This window comes from Stylophora pistillata, chromosome 5, assembly GCF_964205215.1.
Source record: "Stylophora pistillata chromosome 5, jaStyPist1.2, whole genome shotgun sequence".
NCBI classification, from domain to species: Eukaryota; Metazoa; Cnidaria; class Anthozoa; order Scleractinia; family Pocilloporidae; genus Stylophora; species Stylophora pistillata.
Genome location: NC_142523.1, coordinates 33,136,770 through 33,145,952, shown reverse-complemented (window position 1 = coordinate 33,145,952; position 9,183 = coordinate 33,136,770). Strand labels below are relative to the sequence as shown.

The 9,183-nt window shown below is 39.9% G+C and overlaps 1 pseudogene; it reads left to right on the top strand.

Moving 5' to 3' along the window:
* Positions 1-7,335: 7,335 nt before the first annotated feature.
* On the top strand, positions 7,336-8,457 carry LOC148731557 (uncharacterized; annotated as a pseudogene).
* The last annotated feature ends 726 nt before the right edge of the window (positions 8,458-9,183 follow it).

Genomic DNA, 9,183 nt, shown 5'->3' with positions numbered 1-9,183 from the left:
TTAAAAGTAATTAAAAGCACTTTAAAGATGATTCTATATTTGACGTGCAGCCAGTAGAATGATTTCAGAAGCGGCGTTACATGGCAGCATTTGCTTTCTTCAAATATGAGGCGCGCGGCTTCATTTTGTACCCGATGAAACTTATGTAGGTGGCAGTTAGGCACTCCGTCCATACAGTAGACTGTTACAATAATCAAATCTGCTAGATACAAAAGCATGAGTCAGGGTTTCCGTGTTTTCCCTGGAAAGGTATTTTCTAATTCTACGAATGTTATATAAATGAAAAAACGCCGCGGAACTAGCCTTAGTTATATGCTCTACCATAGAGAGTTCAAGCTCAGGTCATTAATATTCCTCTTTCAGGTCATAGGTACACTTGGGAGGGAGGGGAGGGGCGGGCTTCACCCCTGAATCAAATATTAAGGTCACGAGGATGAAGAAACTGATCACCAACTAAAGACGCTCCTGATTGTTAAAGAAATCCTCCTTGCAAGCACCATCGGGAACTTTAAGAGAACAGTGTGAAGAATACGCATACTGATGTAAGGAATAGGAAAGGAAAAACAGAGAGGATTCGGTGTAGGGCCAGTTTCATTTGACCCTTTATGAGGGAGGCACTGAGGCCTCTGGGAAACCGCAAAACCGCAAACACGTAAAATCCGAAAACCGCTCTGAACATCAAAACCGAAAAACAGAACCTTCTTGGCCCACAAACCGAAAAACTGATCTAAAAAACAGTCAAAACCGCAAAACCGAAAATCCCAAAGCCCCCCCCTCCTTTATTGAAAAAAAAATCATTTCCGCAGTACCTTTCGATCCGATTTCTATCTTGCGTTTTACCCAAAAATTGTTGATTTCAAAACGATGAAGTGGGAATGATAAATTAAATTTACCCAAAGTGTTTGCCTTATGAAGGCTCTGTCCTGGTGAACCAGTTCACAAGGGAATTACCATTGTTATCTCTTTGTTTAGGAGTCATTGGTTAGCTGTTGTGTATTGTTCGGTCTTTTGTAACGGCTCTTGTGAACCGGTACACGAGGACAGAACCCTTATGAATTAAAATTGAATATTAAAGTTCAGGTGACAAACATTTGACCACGAATACTGAAGCATTAAACATAAGTTGCCAGGAGTTATCTTTATGGCTTAAAGCAGGAGTGAATCAGTTTTGTTTATTGAAAATTACCTGCTTTTGGAGGTGTTCTGAAGCGCACAGTAAGAAAAAATGGAATGACCAGCGATAGTAACAGCATCGTTTAGCATAGAGAGCGAAAAGTAATTTTTGCTCTAGAAAACTAAGATTTCCGCTACCCGCGATACCATGACCTTTTAATTACATTTGCAGCCTTCGCCGGATTTCTTTTCGGATGTAGCACTGGTGTTGTATCTGGTGCAATGATCCTGGTAGATGAACGCTTTCGTTTGACTTCTTTCTGGTACGAGCTCATTGTGAGCGGAACCATCGCTGCTTGTATTCCAGGCGCTTTAGCTAGAGATGTTCTCAGTCGACGCTTCGGAGCGTTAATGATGGGAATTGCTAATTTCAAAGAGATATTCTTTTCGTAGGAAGAGTTATTGTGGACTTCGGAATAGGTTAATAGCTGTGTTAAATGTTGAATATGTGGTGACGGTTCTGTAACAAACCCAGTAGAAGCTTATTATGCAGGGCGCTCTTTTACTAGAGAGTATTGCGTGACCGTGTGACAATGTAATGCGGAGTGACTATCAACGTTTGCCTTGTGAAAACACCTTTATTTCTTTCTTTATTTATTGACTTTGCATTGACGACAAGAGTGTTTTGAAGTTGCCTATTTTTACAACTTTCGTGGTTAGAAAAACGACATCTTGGATATTACGTCAGTTGTGACGTACAATAGTCAAACTTTGTTCGCCGCTTTGTCCGTGTTGACTTTGACCTCTATGAAAACAATTTCTAAAATGAGGTGAACTGTCGTGCGGTTGTAGGTCAATATACATACCAAAATTCAAAAGAAAAATGTGTAAGCCTCCAGAAGCTACCGTAAAGTGAAATATTAAAGAAAGTTAGCCGGCAAATATAACCTAACCTGCTAGGACTGCTTGAATTTCCAAAATCCTCCAAAACCAAGACTTCCAGCGAAATGTAAAGGCATGTAAGTTTTCCTTGTTGACCTTCGTTTCGAACTGAAAGCTATGCTTACCTTTTCCATATTCAACACAAATTTCAGTTATTTATTATATGAATTTTTTCAAACCATTTTTAGGTAAGCGAATAAATTAAAGCTCGAAATGGTAGTACACCGTGTGTGGTAAAATAACTATCACTCCACCCATACGTATGATGCACGATCTTCGCAGTAGATAGCGCTATTTATGCAATAGCGAAAATCAGACCTGAAAAAAATCAGGCCTGTACGGGATTCGAACAACTGACCTCTGCGATACTAGTGCAGCGCTTTACCAATTGAGCTAACAAGCCACCTGGGAGCAGGCTGTTATGTTGATTCGTAAATAAACCCGTGAAAGTGATAAATCAGATTCAATGAAATATATGAAGTTCATATATTTTGAACTGCGGTATTAGATACGTATGATGCACGATCCTCGCAGTAGATAGCGCTATTTATGCAATAGCGACAATCAGACCTGAAAAAAATCAGGCTTGTACCCATAGTTAGTAACTATGCTCCACCGCTTTGATTTTTTTGAGGAAAAAGCCTTTTCCTTTCAAATTGAGTCGGTGTCCTAGTACATTCAATTCTTAGGAGCACACATTCTCGTTTTCCGTAGGTTTCTTTTGACAGTTGCCGCAAGAGAACCACTCGCGATTTCCAAGAGGTGAGCGACTGAGCGGGTCAACATTTCCTCTTGAAACTCATTTTCTCGACTTATTCTCCCTTTCTTCTCAACAGAGGTATCTCCTTCGCCTGAAGACGAGCCATGTTTCGTTTTAAACATAAATGGATGTATTAAACCCTTTCGGCTAGATTAAAATCCAAGTCAACAAATATAGATAAGTATCGCCCTCCTCGCTGCTGCTTTCCTTGTTTACATCTGAAGTTCAGCAGGAGTAAAGGAGGATTAGTCGGATATCCCACAATTCCCCGCTTCTAGTCACGTAATCACTCAGTCGAGATGGAGGTAGTGAGATCAACAGCGAAGTGCCCTCGCGTTCGCCACTAATTTATGTCAACTGCTTGGATTTGGATAGTCACACTTACATCAACCTTTCCAATTTGGATTGTTGTCCGAGACTTCCACGCTTCTCAATGTGATATTCTTTCAATCTACCCAAATAGCTAGAGGATGAAAGCGAAGATCGAAGACGTTCCGTGCTTATAATCTTCGACTTCGATTGCGTCGAAAGTCGGTCTCTTGCGGCTTCGGATATTTGACCATATGACGAATATGAAGGAGATAACAACATCCCAGATATGCCCTGGCTGGACTTACAAGTCTCATTGTAATATTGCAGTTGCTACCCGACGAAAGGAAAAATCGCCGTGAAAAGCCAGTCTTCAGAAGTGGCAAGCGACTCGAGTTACCAAAAGAAATAAAGAAAACACTCCATCACAAGATTCTAATTCAGGAGCAAACCTTTACACAGATATACTAAAAGGGACATTTAATACAGGTAGCAAAGGCTATTGATCGATCAAAAGCGGCCGGGTGATTTAAGCAATTTTCAATGGCCATATATTCCTACAAATTTTGGGGACGTAAGGGGACCTTCGCTAATATTGAAATGTGCCATTATTCAGGCACCACCAGGCGGAATAATATGCTTAAGTACCCACCAATAATAGCACAACAGACAAATATCGATAAAGCGTTAAAGTAAAGCGCATAAACAAAGCCTCTCAGTCGTGCATACCACTCATAACAAAGACGTTTTTTTTCCATTTAGAGAAGAGCAAGTTCGAGTACTAAAGTACTAGAGTCAACTTAACTGTTACAAGAATACATAAAACTGTTCAAATCGCCTTCCGTGTTCCTGAAAAAGGACAAACAGCCGTTTAAAATTCAGTCGACTTCCCAGCGTGTGCACTCGAATTCGATGCAATGTGACACCTTCTCATCGATAATAACGCGCAAGGGCTAATGGGATACCCAACTAATCCTCCTTTAGCAGGAATATAATTTATTAGTATATAATAAAACAGTGGATAGCGTCGAAGGCGCGCTGTGATTGGCTAGTCAAACTCCGAATATCCTATGCTATTTACCTCCGAGCAACTCGGCAAATAAATGGCGTCCGGTTTGCATCCGTGACAATCGAAGAAATCACTCAAATTAACGACGCAGAAGTCCCTGAAAACACAAACGAAGCGACTAAATTTGGTTTGGCCGTGTTTAAAGGTAATGGTTTAAATTTCTAACCCAGAGTTCATCGATAAAAACAAATGACAAAAGTTTTGTTTACAAATGCAAATTTATCTTGCGCGGCTTGTTGTTGCAGTCCTTTCCGCGCGGGAAAATGTTGGAATGTAAGAATTAAAATCAATTTTGGTGGTGCAGATTATCTCACTGTTTTAGTATATACTAAAACAGCTATTCACCTCAGTGTCGGTGGTTAGCAGTGAATATTTACCTCGCCGCTTCGCGGCTCGGTAAATATCCACCACTAACCACCTCCACTTCGGTGAATAGTTGTTAACGATGCTTAACTATAGAGCGTTTGCACATGACGTCACAAATTTCGCGGGAAGGTTGAGTCGCCATGTTGGTGTTCTACATTTTTCAACATGGCGGAATATCCTCTCTCAGATTATGCGAACACGCTCGATCCCCACGCGAAAAAACGTTATTTAGAGAAGATTTCTTGTGTTGGAATCGATCCTCTCTTGTTATCAGACAAAAAATACGATCCACAGTGCCTACCTCTGGTCGAATCGATGGATTTATTGTTGTTTTTGGTGCTTGAAACGAGTTATTACAGTAAAGACTATTTTAAGGCGTATAGAAGTCTACAGAACATGGTTGTAAACCTGAAAGTGTTGCTATTGAAACTTATATAAAGATCATGAAGGAAAAGCACATCAATTTTCAGGTAACGAAATGTGGCACGTTTATCAATAAACAATGTCCATGGTTACATGCCACACCTGACGTTTTGTGTAGGTGTGATTGCTGTGGGAATGGATGTGGGGAGGTCAAAAGCCCCTATTGTTTAAAGGATATAGACTTGGAGCTGTATATTAACAAATACAACTCATGCCTACTTTTACCAAATCCAACAGTAAATAATCACCGCTCAAAAGCTTTATTGTGACTTTGTTGTTTGTGGTTTTCGTGAGCAAATTGATCTCTTCTGTGAAAGAATTTTGCCTGATGTCAGACACTGACTTATACCTCTGTTGTTTCCAAACTTAATCACTTCTGGAGATACTGTGTGTTACCAGAAATTTTGGGAAGGTGGTATACTCAAAAGTGAAGTTTGTCTCATTCATCCCCTTATCCCAATTGTTTTTGCTTGTTTTTGCAGACTGGCAGCTAGAGGGCCTGTGGTAACATGCACAAACCAAGCATATCCCATCTCTACTTTTCATTTATCTTGTTTGAAAATTACAAAAGTACCTAACAAGTGGTTTTGTCCCCTGTGTCTAAAAACACCAGCAGCCAAAAATGAAAAATCAAAATGCAAACAGACGAGAGATATTTTGGATGAAGCTCTCAAAGTAGATTTTATCTGCACATGCAAACAGAAGCCACTGTTCAGATAAACTGCTGAAATGCCACAACCCATTTTGTCAAGGTACAAAGTGTTGTTATTATGCATATTATGTTTGCCGTTGTTATTTAAATTTGAAATATGTCACAGGAATAGTTAATTTGATCTATGATTGGTCCAGGTGTGTCTTTTCCTTTTGTTATTCAAACTTTCTTTTTTAGGAATTAGCATATATATAATAGTGTATTTTGTTTTCTCTCTCTGTTGTTGTAACCGTTTATTTGGACATGATCGGAATAAAAGAAGCAGAAGTTTGTTTTAAACGTGCAAAAATCTTTAGAAAGTTTTTCATTTGCCCTGCTTATACTTCAAGCAGGTGCTGAACAATGCAATAACAACTTGAGAATGTATGGTGTGTAAATCAGGAGGAAAAACTGAACAAAGGTTGTTAGTGACACTTTCAATGCATCTGGTGATAGGGTTGTGATAACTGGTGTTTCAAAATACTCTTCAGAAAAGTCAGCATCACTTGCAAAGCTGGATGATGGGCATTACCAATTGATTTCATCACCCAATGCTTGGCTTGACTGTGATATTATCCATGAAGTACATGTTTGTCTAAGAAACATTAATCCAGAGGTGGAGGGCTTTCAGAGACCAGCTTAAGGCCACTTTAGAAACTTCAATCAGGTTATTGGGGAATTTATTCAGATTCTCCATACTGGCAATGCCCACTGGGTATGTGTAAGCTCAGTTGGCTGTGAAGATGGCACTGTCAACCTGTATGACAGTTTGTATCGTAACATTATTCTAAATAAAGTACAAGAGCAGGTACTCAATCTTTTTGGACGTTCAAATTTTACTAGCATTTCAAGTTGTCCCTGTGCAACAACAGATAAATAGCAGTGACTATGGAGTATTTGCTGCCACCTTTGCTACATGCCTTGCTTATTGTATACACCCTGAAACAATGCAATTTGATGTCCCTAAAATGAGAAACCATTTATATCAGTCTTTAAAATCTGGTGTATTGAAAATGTTTCCCAAATTTAAGACTGCTTAAGGTACATCTACAGTTAAAAAATTTTTGGAGAGAAAGAATACCCACTTTATTATAGTGAAAATAAAATAGTTGCCCGATGCCGGCAATGGACCTGCATACTTGAATGCTCAAGATGGAGGGTAGGGACCCAGTCTACGTTGAATCGATCCCAATCTTTCGCAGCTTCTTCTGAAACAAAGTGACGGCTGCAGACCCTATCGCGTTCTTAAATATCATCAGTTAAGTCGTCAGAAAGAGTACCATATAACCCCATACATTAATTATGCATTAAATTCATTAATTATGTATGCATCCCATTGTTTTTAAGACAATGACTTATTCCCATGGGCTTAGCATATATACATTTCTAATAAGTACTTACTGCTTCAATAAAAGAGAAATTGATTGAAAGCGGCTTTTTCGTCTCCATTCCTTTCTCACGTTCTTCTTCCTTCTCCCATTTGTTCCCAATGACTTCTCCTCTTTTTTCTTTCCTCTTTTCTTTCCTTTTTACCTTCTTGGCAGTTCTGCTGAGTCTTGAGCCATCGCTCCTCAGACAACGCGTTATTATCAGACCATTATCAAACCATAGCCTTATCACTATGCTACGCAAACCAGTTAGGAGTTCCTCTTTAAAAGCTACTTTTTCTTTTACCTTTCAGTAAAAAAATTTTCATAACAATATGTGCATTGATATAATGCACCAAAGGTCCCCTTTGTACTAAAGAATGCATTTCTTCTTCTCTACGATTGGCTAAATACCACATAGAAAACAAAATTTATTCATACCTCTTTCTAATAAAATCAACGAAAGAAGAAGATAGAAAGAACAACAACAACTCGGAGATGGAGAGAATGAATTTTATTCGACTTTCTCGGATATTATCAGATCACGACCGGTGCATACAGTGGTGTAAGGATCACAACCTGCTTGCGACGTCGGTAAAATGTCCTCGAGCTGGGTCCAGCTATGAACTTAGCTGGACGCGATGTGCTTCATCGCGAGATGGGTACGAGTGGCGATGCTCAAAAAAGGGTTGCGATGGAATGGCTTCAATGCGCCGGAATTCATGGTTTTCTGGTAGCAGAGTCTCCATCGAAAAAGTATTAGCCCTAACCTATGCCTGGGCGCACAAATTTACAAATGCTCAAGCAGTGCACGAGACCTCACTTGACGACGAAACTACGTCAAAAGAAACGGTGGTAGATTGGTATAACTATTGCCGAGAGGTTTGTGCCAACAGAATCATGAATCATCATGCGGGGCCTATTGGTGGACGTGGTAAAACTGTAGAGATTGATGAGTCCAAGTTTGCCGGGCAAGATGAAGTATCACTGAGGTCACGCCATCGAAGGAAAGTGGGTATTCGGTGGAATTTTCCGAGAAACCAACGCTTGCTTCCTTGTTCCGGTAGAGCGTAGGGACAAAGATACACTTTTGCCCATCATACGCGCTCAAATATTGCCGGGGATACGCGTGATGAGCGAGTTATGGAGAGCTTACAATTGCCTAAATGACGAAGGCTATGATCATCTCACAATAAACCACAGCCTAAACTTCGTTGACCCAGATACCGGTGCGCACACACAGGGCATCGAAAATACATGGTGGGGAATCAAGCGAGGTTTGCCCCAAACAGGAACATCCAAAGGACTTTTCGATGGCTACCTACAAGAATATATGTGGCGTCAGCACTACGGAAACGATCCCTTTGGAAACATTATCGAACATGTCGCCCAACTTTATGAAGTCCAGAAAGACTAGATACAAAGGTTTCTTTGCATCGCTGTATGCACCGGCCCTCACGAACAATCTTCATCACTAGGACACGAGAGGATGAGAGAATCAACCAAAACCACAAGAACAGGTAAGACACAACATTTATTTAAACTTTGCATTGTCAAACTTCATTGACAAACTTCAAAGCCTGACTGTAGACTTAACGTTATTTTCCGGCCAATTTTACGCTTTCAAAGCCAAACTGAACATTAAATTATATTTCAAACTTAAAAACCTCTCGAAAATGCCTTAAATCTCTCGTTTTGCAAAGCCAAAACGCGCCGAATTTACCCTGTTTGAAAAAAGACCGAGAAAAAAACATCTAAATTTTGAAAAACAAAGACTACTAGTCTCTGCGGAGTTCTATTGTTATCGCTATTGTTTTCATTGAACAAAGACTGAATGCATAATTGTGTATGGGGTTATATGGTACCCTTGCCAAGTCGTCTCTACTTATCGCACAGATCCACAATCTTCTTCGCTCAGAAGTAGTTCTTCGGTGTACTCTCCTTGACTATAATGAACAAGTGGGGCACGGAAAAACATTACTTTTTCGACGTTAGACCACTTCTTCCCTGTTTTTTCCCCACAGCTAATGACAAGGCAAAGGACTGTGATAACGAAAATATAAATATCACAAGATTGCTTCTCAAAACCGTAAAATGTGCTCCAAATGTTTCCTGTCACAAAACTCACAGCTTATTATCATGG